The sequence below is a fragment of the Canis aureus genome, chromosome 8 (assembly GCF_053574225.1).
Source record: "Canis aureus isolate CA01 chromosome 8, VMU_Caureus_v.1.0, whole genome shotgun sequence".
Classification (NCBI taxonomy): domain Eukaryota; kingdom Metazoa; phylum Chordata; class Mammalia; order Carnivora; family Canidae; genus Canis; species Canis aureus.
Window position 1 is genome coordinate 56,800,994 of NC_135618.1, and position 11,822 is coordinate 56,812,815.

General features: G+C 43.6%; 1 pseudogene; it reads right to left on the reverse strand.

Annotated features, from left to right (window-relative positions):
• Positions 1 to 537: 537 nt before the first annotated feature.
• LOC144319221 (peptidyl-prolyl cis-trans isomerase FKBP3 pseudogene) lies at positions 538 to 1,096 on the reverse strand (annotated as a pseudogene).
• Positions 1,097 to 11,822: the final 10,726 nt, after the last annotated feature.

Consider the following 11,822-nt stretch of genomic DNA (forward strand, 5'->3'; position numbering starts at 1 on the left):
CTCATGAATTTACCAGTTTTCCTTCTGCTGATAATTTCTAGTTTCATTCCACTTATGATAGGAAAAGATACTTTGTATGATCCCAGTCTCTCAAAATGTATTTAGATTAATTTTTGCAGCGTAACATATAGTCTATCCTAGAGAACGTTGAGAAAAGCGTGCAGTATGCTGTCGTTGGGTAGAATGTTCTGTAGATGTCTGTCAGATCCAGTTTATTTATACTGCTTGTCAAGTCCTTGATTTCCATATTGATCTTCTATCTGGTTCTTATGGTGAACTTTTTTTTTTGGACACTGAATAAGTTTTTATTGAGCCTTTTAGTTTACAACATGAGGTAAAAGGAAAGTCATTTCACCTTAACTAATATTTTACACAGCTGCAGTAAAATATTTCAAACTTAGGGAATTATGATGGATTACATATATTAAAAGTTGGGGATTGGGTAAACAATATCTGAGTTCTTGAATTTTCCGGTTGACTCTTCCCTTACAATAGTAACGAGTTGTAGTTACATAAGTTTCTTCAAGGCCATTTTTTATTTCTAATGGCTTTATATCTGAAGCATTGCTATTTCAATCAATATCCACTAATTTCACTTCAAAAATGAGTTTTGCATTTGGTGGAATTTTGGCGTCAGGCTTTCTTTCCATAAGCCCATTCAGGTTCAATCTCTAGTCAAGCCTTTTCTCCTTTACTCATAGTTAAGAGTGCTTTATCCCATCCTCTGATAACTCTGCCTATTCCAACCTTAAAACTTAAAGGTTTGGCATTTTTCTTCTTTGAACTGGTTTGAATATTAGTATCAAAAACAGTCCCATCCTGTAGTGTTCCTGTATACCAGCAGTGAACAACATCTCCCGTTTTGGGAAAGTTGGTTTTATCTCCTTTTTTTAAGGACATATCTTATATATTTTGGTGGACCCTCATCCAGAGTCTCTTCACATTTGTTTTCTTTGGGTTTATCTTCATTAGGCTTCACATTTTTCACCTGCTCAGACACTTTACTTATACTTTTAGTACCTTTGAAACACTTACTTTCAAAAAGATGGTTGTAGGCTGCAACCAAATGGTCCTTGTTAGCTGTCCGGGCCACATTTTTTTTAAAAGATTTATTTATTTATTTATCATAGACAGAGAGAGAGAGGCAGAGACACAGGAGGAGGGAGAAGTAGGCTCCATGCCGGGAGCCTGACGTGGGACTCGATCCCGGGACTCCAGGATCGCGCCCTGGGCCAAAGGCAGGCGCTAAACCGCTGAGCCACCCAGGGATCCCCTGGGCCACATTTTGAATGTTTCCTAATACCTTACATTCTGCAAGAAACAAATCTGAACCGTGGTCCTATAGAAACTTGATAATGTCCTTCTTGGGTAGTCGCTCACTGCACAGCTGCTCCACGGTCCAGGGCCGCTGTGGAACAGCCACCGTCATCTTCCCCCCACTGCCTCCCTGGTGAACTTGTCTCCAGCTGTGTGCCTCCTAGGCTGCTTTTCCAGGTGGGTATCTTGCATCTCCTCTTGACTGTCTCCCTAGCTCCTCAAACTCAATATTCCTCAAAGCAACAGCATCCCTTCCCCCTTTTATGTAGCTCTTCTGTAGAAGCTCTGCCTTCTTTGCCAGTAGACCCCCACTCTACTCAGCATCCTCAGAGTCATTGACTCCTTGCTTTTTCTTGCTCTCCTCATCAACTTAGTAGCCACATTCTGTTGCTTTCTTTGAAGCAGTGTAAATTCTCACATCCATCTCCCCTGTCCTACTGCCACCATGATTTGGTCTTCCACTGTCTGACACCTGGGCTTTTGGGTCTTTATTCTCAACCTCCTGCACTCCTCTGGGCCACCACGAGCCTGTCCACCCTAGCCTCCCTAACAACTTAACACCTGGTTCTTAGCACAGCAAGGAGAGCACTGAGATGGAGTTCATCCTGCACCTATAGTCTCACTCTCCAATTGACTGACACTGGGCCGTATGTAATGCTGTTGTCTCTCTCCTTGGACTGTGTGTTTTCTGAGTTTCATTGCCACATCACACCTTCACCATCCATCCCCAATGCACGCTTCCTTGACACTTCCTTCCTTCCATCATTCTTTTATTACTAAAAGATGAGCAGGACACAATTGATATATTTCCTTAAGGAGCTTCCATTCTTCCGGAGAAGACATTTCTGGAGAAGTTAAACATGACTTGCCACAAAGCATGGCAGACATGTGGGAAAGCCACAGATTCACATCACTGAAGCAACTTAGCCATGGTAGACTCATCAAGGAAGCTTTCCAGAGGAAGTGTCACACAAAGAGGTGAGGGAAGAGTGCCTCTGGCTAGATGATGAGCATGTGCGAGGGAGCCTGACTGTGTGCCACCCACAATCACTAATAAATTATATATTTGTGTTTCTAATAGCTTTACTTGTATTAACTCATCCTGTCCTTATAACACATCTGTGTCATGTTCTGTTTTCATCCTCATCTTACATGAAGAAATAAGGGCACATGGACATTTGGTAATTTGTCCAAAGTCATAGAGCCAATAAATGATGGAAGTAGGCTTGAAGCCAGGCAGCTTGGTTCTAGAACTTGTGCTTTGACTGTTGCCTTATATGTACCTGTCTATCCTTGCTCCCAACAGCACAGGAAAATCCCCTGCCATCACCATTGCTTACAGGTATGGTTGTCCTGCTGCTTCATTTTCTCCTTTATTCCTGATAAATTTCCACATTTATGAGATTGGCTCATTTCTTACTTTGGAGCTGTTCTATATGTCAGTGATGAAGAGTGGCTCTTTTCCTCCAAAAGTATAGTTCTATGTGAGGCTTTTGAGTATTTAGTAGCAGAAACAATTACTAACAAGAAACAACAAAACAAAACCCAAAAACCCCAAACCCACCAAAACACCAGTGAGTATCTAGAATGCTTTCAGTTTTAGTAATAAAATATTGAAGAGTATCATTAAAGACCTGTTTGCTCTTTGGGCTCTGTCTTCATCAGGATGTTGACTTTTAATATGTTGTTTATTACCTTATGATCATAAAGTTGCTGCTAGACTTCCAGGCATCGTAGTGGCATTCTCAATAGGAAAAAAGATGGGCCTTTTCTTCAGTAGCCTCTACCTTTTTATCCAGAATAAAATTGTTCCCAGATGTGCTCCAGTAGACTTTCCTCTACATCTCATAGTAGAAACCAGATAGGATTGCTAAATAAGATACAGATTAAATCCGAATTTCAGATCAATAGCACAGAACTTTTAAAGTATCAGTAACATTATACTGAATGTTAATCAGCTCATCTGAAATTCAAATTTCCCTGGGTGTTTGTCCCCTATCTTTATTTGCTAAATCTTGCCACCCTGGAGCTTAGTCTAATTGCAAGCAGGGCTGGGAAACAGAATATCTGGATTTCTGGCTTTTGTAATCCAAGATGGGCAAGAGAGAAAGAGATTGGAAAGCTTTTAAGTCATCAGCCACCCAAAGTGAAGTCATTCTGAATGTGTTTGCTCTACTGCACAGAGAATAGGTTTACATAGTATCAGAAATTTTATCAAGTTCAAAGCAGAATCAAACTATACTTTCATTTTAGAGGTTTTTTTTTTAACTTTCCTTTGGGCAGGGGGAAGGTGTAGATGGTTATGAATAAAATGCCTGCCATGGGCAAAGAATTTTGATTTTGGTTTACTTTTTTTATGTCCCTCCTTGTTCCATGAAAGGAATTGAGAGGGCTAATAGAACTACATCACCACAAAAGGTGAAAATAAATGCTTAGGGCAGTGAACATAAGTTCAGCAAATTACAAGAGATGTGCATATTTTATTGTTCACACAGGTACTGGAAGCAGGCTGCAAATCTGATTCCCCCGAGTCCTCACAGGGATGGAAACATGCTCCAGTTTACATAAAATCACAGCCAGCTTCATGATCAAGAGAGGCACAGCTCCTCCTACACGGAGACCCAAGAAGCTTCTCGTGAGCACCCGCAGTGAGCTCTCTGTGAATGCTGGAGGCCTGGGTGTGTAGCTGCTGCCAGGACCCTTTAATGTGAGCCTGTCCATGCTGTAATACCAAAGTTCCAGGGGGCCAAACAGTGCAGTCCAATTCTATATCTCTGGGGCGCTAGATTAATTCAGGAATAGAGGTTAGAAAATTTGGGGACAGTGAAAAAGACCTGCAGAACTGATGTGCCTAAACATTGTTCCTGAAAGCTGGGCATTTTATACAAGATGCCCTGGCAGTGAGTTTAAGGTCAGAGCCCTCAGGGAAGACCTGTAGGTCAAAATGACTGCGTGGTCCAGAGCCAAATGCTTTAAAAGCCAGCCATGTGGAGGGGCTGAGGTCTTCAAAAGAAAGTGTAAGAGCTTCATTCCGAGGTAGCTGCCACAAGTATAAAATGGACCTCTCCACACCCACACACGCCCTTGAAGCCCCAGAGGACCCTTCTTCCCCTTGGTATGAAATCCGTCTCCTTCATGTGGCTCATAAGACCCTGGACCCTATGTGGTCTGGCCCTCCCTCACTTCTCCCACCTCATCCTGTGCCACTTTGCTCCTGCCCACAGCACTTTTTTCCTTAACCTGCTCAGACTCTGCCTCTGCGGGCCTGAGCACCTGCTCTTCCCTTTCCTTTTTTTTTTTCTCTTCCCTTTCCTGACTCAGTCTTCCCCTTAAAGCTTAGTGGGAATATCACTTCCCCAGAGAAGCTCTCCCCTATTAGCCTGTACACGTCCCCTGTTGCGATAACTTAGCACCTTTGTCTTCACAGTCCTTCCCCGAGCTTGTCATCATTCTTATGCATTCCACGAGTATTCATTTAGCACCTTCTATGTATCAGGCACTGAGAGACAGTGAAGCCGATGAACAGATAAATAAACCAATATAATTACCGTGATAATTGAGTGCTCTGATGACTCAGTAGTCACGGTGTGAAGGATGATGTGATCCTGCCTTATCAAGGTGTTTGATTTATAGCTACTCTAGGTAAACATCCTTGGAATTCAGATTGCTGGGGAGGGGGAGATTCAGGCATTCATGAATGGTGGTCACCCCAGTAGTTATGAATATGGTCACACTTGGTATTGGTAGGGTCTTACTTAACGTTTGTCAGCTTCGAGATCCACACCAGGAGTAGGGGGCGGAGTGGGGGCGGTGGGTTAGGGCAATGCCTCTGGGAGCAAGAGCTCCTGCAATAATGCAGGATGGTTTATTTTTTTAAGGTTTTATTTGTTTATGAGACAGAGAGAGAGAGAGAGAGAGAAGGGAGAGAGAGAGAGGCAGAGACACAGGCAGAGGGAGAAGCAGGCTCCACGCAGGGAGCCTGAAGTGGGACTCCATCCTGGGGTCTTCAGGATCAGGCTCTGGGCTGAAGGCAGTGCTAAACCACTGAGCTACCCAGCTGCCCCAATGCGGGATGATTTAAGTGAGGTGCCTCTCCAGGCCAGACCACAAATGGCTGTTGCACTCCTGGACAGAAGGGCAGGGAACCAGATCCAAAACCTGGCCAAGCTCAATGCAGGACAAAATCACCTTGTTCTGTCTGCAAACAGAGAACTTGTTATAAACTCAGAGATTGGACAATAGAGTGAACCTGGGAGAGCTCTGGGAACTCGGGTAAGGCTCATTGTTCTGATTTTAGCCACCAATTGTTTCCCAATTGTGGATGAGTTTGAGTGCTGGGAGGTCTGAACTCTCAGGGTGGATCACGCTTCCAGAGGACAGAGGGGAGATGATTTAGAGGTAACAAGGAGATGGGGCCACCGAGGGAGTGAGAGGTAGGACTGGTCCTTGAGGAGTGAGAATCAGGGAGTGGGGCTCTTGGAATATTCCGGTGAAATCCTGCTAGGAGGAACATTGCAGGAAACCAAGCATAGGAAAAAGTTACCAAGGGCAGCAGCTTTTGCGCTGGTGTTGCTGATGCAGCAGATCACAAAAAATGGGCATAAAGTCCGCCTAAGTCTCTCTCTACAACTCGCGTGTCGAGTGGGAGTGGCCATGCTTTGGCCAATGGGACGATAAGAGACAAGACACGAGCAGCAACTAGAAGGTACTTGGACACTGGGCTTCTCCTCTTGCTGCCGGGGAACCATGTGGTGACCAAGGTGTGAATAAGCCAGCTTGCCTATGGGATGGGAAGACCACATGGAGCAGAAATGAGCTGTCCTGGAGGAGCTCCTCCCCAGACTCAGGCCCCAGCCAACATGCCAACTGATCACAGATATTCTGGAGAGTCTGGTTGAGATCAAGCAAGTCAGCCCAGACAAGAAGTGCCCCTGAGACTTGCAGAATCGTGAGCTAAATGAATGATTGTTGGTTTAAGTCAGTCTGTTTGGGGACAGTTTGTTACTGTTCAGTAGCTAACCAATACAGATGTGTGTGAGTGGCCGGGGTGAGGGTGGCAGGGAAGAAGGCAAGCGTCAGTTGATTGGTTCTTTCATTAATGATTATTCTATGCCAAGCTGTGTGCCAGGTATAAAGTTTTCACAGTGGATGCATGGTCTCTACACTCACAGAGCACCATCCAGCAGTGGCCCCTGAGAAGGAACTTGGGCATTTCGGTGTCTTTGGGCAAGTCCAGGAGGTGCTATGGGGTTGCTGGGAATGTGTCTATTTCCAAGGAGCCAAAGTACATCAACACAGGTAGTGTATCTGTGGCTTAAAACTCAGTGGAAAAAAAACTCAGTGGAAGGGTGATTAGGAAGGAAAAGATCTCAAAAATCCCCATACAGTGGGGACAATGAAGAGAGATTGAGAAACTGTTCAAGAAACTTAGTTTCCAGATCCTCACCTCACATGATTGGCTCCCTTTTTTCACTGTTCTCCTCCTAGCTCCCAGAAGAGCATCCTTTCCACCCCAAATCCTGCCTGGTGTCTGCCCTGGGATTTCAAACCTGGGAGGCAACACTTATAAATACTGGTTTGGGGGCACCTGGGTGGCTCAGTCGGTTAAGCATCTGCATCCAGCTCAGGTCACAAACCTGGGATCCTGGGATTGAGTCCCATGTCAGGCTTCCTGCTCCACAGGGAGCCTGCTTCTCCCTCTCCCTCTGCGTCTCATGAATAAATAAGTAAAATATTTTTTAAAAAGAAAGAAATACTGGTGTGTGCACTGAAAAAGTGAATAATAACAATGATCAAGTGGCAAATCCTTTTGTAGGTATGAGAAGGGGTCTTTGCTTCCAACAAAATTGAATGAGATACCATAGAACTGTCAGCTTGAGGGATCCCTGGGTGGCTCAGCGGTCTGGTGCCTGCCTTTGGCCCAGGGCGTGATTCTGGAGTCCCAGGATCGAGTCCCATGTCGGGCTCCCGGCATGGAGCCTACTTCTCTCTCCTCCTGAGCCTGTGCCTGCCTCTCTCCTTCTCTCTCTACATCTATCATGAATAAATAAATGAATCTTTTTAAAAACTGTCAGCTTGATTAAAACCTATTTATTTATTTAGAAAGAGTGTGCAGTGGGAGGATGGGGAGGAGCAGAGGAAGAGGGAGAAAGAATCTTAGGCGGTCTCCATTCTCAGCACAGAGTTCGACTCAGGGCTGGATCTCACAGCCCTGAGATCATGACCTGAACTGAAGTCCAAGAGTGGAACACTCAACCAACTGAGCCACTCAGGTGGCCAGATTAAAAAACATTTTTTAAAGAATAGACACTAGGTTATGTTTGGCATATAATACAATGATCAAAGAAGTATGTAGCATAACTCTAGGAAACCTCTTACAGTCCCCTTCTATTTATTTTCTGTGAAAGGTTGCTCCATGCCTACATCTATAAAAATGGAAAATGGAAATTGATGTTGAACCTTGTCTGGCAGAAGTAAACTATAGTCATCTTGGGATATATGAACCCACTGAATAAATAAAATCTGTTCTATCCATTTCATTAAAAGATGCATTTCCAGGGTGCCTGGGTGGCTCAGCGGTTGAGCATCTGCCTTTGGCTCAGGCAATGATCCCAGGGTCCTGGGATCGAATCCCGAGTCAAGCTCCCTACTTAGCAGGGAGTCTGCTTCTCCCTCTGCCTCTATCCCACTCATGCTCTCTCTCTCTCTCTTTCTCTCAAATAAACAAAATCTTTAAAAAAGATACATTTCCAATAAATTTTTTTATGTTTAGTAATTAATTATCAACATTTGTAGTGCAGTTGCGTTATACAGATCCATTGTTTATTACTAATAGTTGTGATGATAACTCAATCCAGAAGGGGATAAAATGAACATTCAGAGGCAGTGGTCACAGAAAATTTATAAAAGTATTAATTTCTCTATGTATGTGTGTATGTATCATATATGCAATATTCCATAATATATTACATATATTATTGGGGGGAGAGGTATGATAGGATGATCAATAAAAATTTTTTTGCTTAATAAAATCTGGGATGGGGGTTAAGTAAAATGAAAATGGAAATTCAAGGAGTAAACAGGAACTGTATAAAATTTCCAACTGCTTAAGATGAGCTTATTTGCATATTTTAAAAATGGTTGTTGGCGGCTCCTGGGTGGCTCAGTCGGTTAAGTGTCTGCCTTCAGCTCAGCTTGTGATTCTGGGGTCCTGCGATCAAGCCCCACATCGGGCTCCCTGCTCAGAGGGGAGTCTGCTTCTCCCTCTCCCTCCGCTCCTCCCACTGCTCGGACTCTCTCAAGTAAACAAATAAAATCTCTTAAAATTTTTTCTAAAAAATAAAATAAAATAATTGTTGGGTATATATAAAAGTCAATATGTTATTTGCATTCCATTGCATAGCTTTGGAGGAATGACATAATGATTTTAAAACTACAATGTTTATAATATCCTGGAAATTATACTCTTTGCAATTACACACACACACACACACACACACACATATCCTTTAAAAAATGTACAGGAAAGTGCTCACACTCCATATACTACACTTTACCTTGCTTTTTCACTTAGTAAAACATTTATAGTTTCATTTAATAAAAAATGTAGTCGAGACACCTGGGTGGCTCAGTGGTGGAGCATCTGCCTTTGGCTCAGTTCAGGGCATGATCCTGGGGTCCCAGACTTGAGTCTCGCATCAGGGTCCCCATGGGGAGGTTTCTGCCTATGTCTCTGCCTCTCTCTTTGTCTCTCATGAATAAATGAATAAAATATTTTTAATAATGTAGTAGTCTTTCTATATGAGTGCATATGGATTTATCTCATTTGTATCAATTGTCTGGAATTTCTTGGTTTAGATGAAGTAGCAGAAAGTATTTAACTGTTGGTGGTCATTTCAGTAGTTTCTAGTTTTTTTTGCTTCTTCATTTTAAAAAAGATTTCATTTATATATTCATGAGAGACACACAGAGAGAGGCAGAGACATAGGCAGAGGGAGAAGCAGGCCCCATGCAGGGAGCCTGATGTGGGACTCGATCCCAGGACCCCGGGATCACACCCTGAGCCAAAGGCAGACATCAACCGCTGAGCCACCCAGGCGCCCCTGCCTTTTTAAAAAAATTTTTAATTACACTTTTTATTTTGAGATAAGTGCAAGTTCACACACAGTTCTCAGAAAAGTATAGTGTGATCTGGTGTTCCTTTACCCAGTTTCCTCCAAGGTGACATCTCACAAATACAGTGCATTATCACACCCAGGATATTGACATTGATACAACCAAGATACAGAGTATTTCCATCACCACAAAGACCCCTGATGGAGGCTTTTACAGCCACACCCATTCCCTTCCACCCCCACCTCCTCTTGAAACCTTGACACTGTTTTTCTCCATTTCTATAATTTGTCATTTTAAGAATTTTTTTAAAGATTTTATTTATTTATTCATGATAGAGAGAGAGAGAGAGAGAGAGAGGCACAGGAGGAGGGAGAAGCAGGCTCCATGCTGGGAGCCCGACGCGGGACTCGATCCCGGGACTCCAGGATCGCGCCCTGGGCCAAAGGCAGGCGCCGAACCGCTGAGCCACCCAGGGATCCCCTTAAGAATGTTTTATGAATTGTGGGACCCAGGAAATTGAACAAAATCCCCCACCCCTGGACAAACAGAGCAGGACTGACCATTTTGGGCTGCACCCGCCTTGTGCTGACCCGCTTATTACTTAGGGCACTGCCCCGCCCTAGTCAAAGACCAGGACACACCCTAATCGGAAATCCGGCTCAGCGGACCAGCACGACTGTGCAACTTTCTGCGTATCCCCTTGGCCACTGGCCCCTATAAAGTTGCTAAGCCTCTTGGTCTGGGGTCCAAGTCCCTGCTCCGCTGCGTCGGGTATACCTGGACCCAGGCTCGAGCTTGTAAATAAGCCCTCGTGTGATTGCATCGGTGTGGGCTCCTTGGTGGTTTCTCAGATTCGCGATCTTGGGCACAACATGAATAAGAATCCTTCAGTATGGAACCTTTTGGGGGTGGCTTTTCCTCACTCAGCATAGCATACTTCTGGAGATTTCATTCAAGTTGTTGCATGTTTGAATTATTTTCATCATATTGTACCAAGGGTCCCTACAATCAACATGACGTTGACCTTGATCACACAGATTTTCCATCGTAAATTACTCTTTTTTACCACCTTTCCATACTATTCTTTTGTAAGGAAGTCACCATGCACAGAGATGCTTCACCTCCTTGAGGATAGTTTCTTTGGAAATTATCTGGAATTCTTCTGCACAGGAGATGTCTTTCTTCTCCCTCATTTGTTTATTTATTCATTGATTTGCATCAGCATGGATTCATGGATATGTATTCCATACTGTGCCTTATAATCCAATACTACGGGGATCCCTGGGTAGCGCAGCGGTTTGGCACCTGCCTTTGGCCCAGGGCGTGATCCTGGAGACACGGGATCGAGTCCCGCGTCGGGTTCCCGGCATGGAGCCTCTTCTCCCTCCTCCTGTGTGTGTGTCTCTCTCTCTGTGTGTGACTATCATAAGTAAAAAAAAAAAATAAAAATAATCCAATATTACTTTATTAATGTGACATGTAGGTTTTTAAAACTGCCAAGCTGTTTTCCAGCTGGCCATACGCTGCTACACATTCTGACCAGCAGTTGTACGAGTGATCCCGTTTCTCCACACTCTTGTCAGCATTTGGGGTTGTCACACTTTTTCTTAAACTTTAGCCATCTTGGTAGCTACAAAGGGAGATCTTGTCAAGGTTTGAATTTGCGTTTCCCTCATGCCTAATGCTGTTCAACGGCTTTTCATGGGCTTATTTGCCATCTGTGTATCCTCTTGGGTGGATTGTTTGTGTCTCTTGCCCATTTTCTAACCGAATTTTGTTTTTGTTTTTAAAGATTTTATTTATTTATTCATGAAAGACGCACAGAGAGACACAGAGACATGGGCAGAGGGAAAAGCAGGCTCCCTGCAGGGAGCCCAATGCGGGACTCAATCCCAGGACCCCAGGATCACACTCTGAGCCAATGCAGATGCTAAACCACTGAGCACCCAGATGCCCTCTAAACTGGATTTTGTGTTATTTTGGCTTTTGGCTTTGGGGTTTTTTTATTTTGTTTTTTTCTTACTATTGACTTTTAAGAATTTTTTTTTTTTTATATATATACTCTAGACACTGGCCCTTTGTCAGACTTGTGATTTGAAAATATTTTCCCTTGGGATGAAGCTGGTCATGTCATCCTCTTAACAGAATTTTCTGAAGAGCAAAAAAATATTTTTTAGGTAAAGTTCAATTTATTAATTTTTACTTTCATGGATCCTACTTATTGGTACCAAATCTATGAACTCTTTATCTTGCCTGGTTTTTTTTTTTTCAATTTTTATTTATTTATGATAGTCACACAGAGAGGGAGAGAGAGAGAGGCAGAGGCACAGGCAAAAGCAGGCTCCATGCACCGGGAGCCCAATGTGGGACTTGATTCTGGGTCTCCAGGA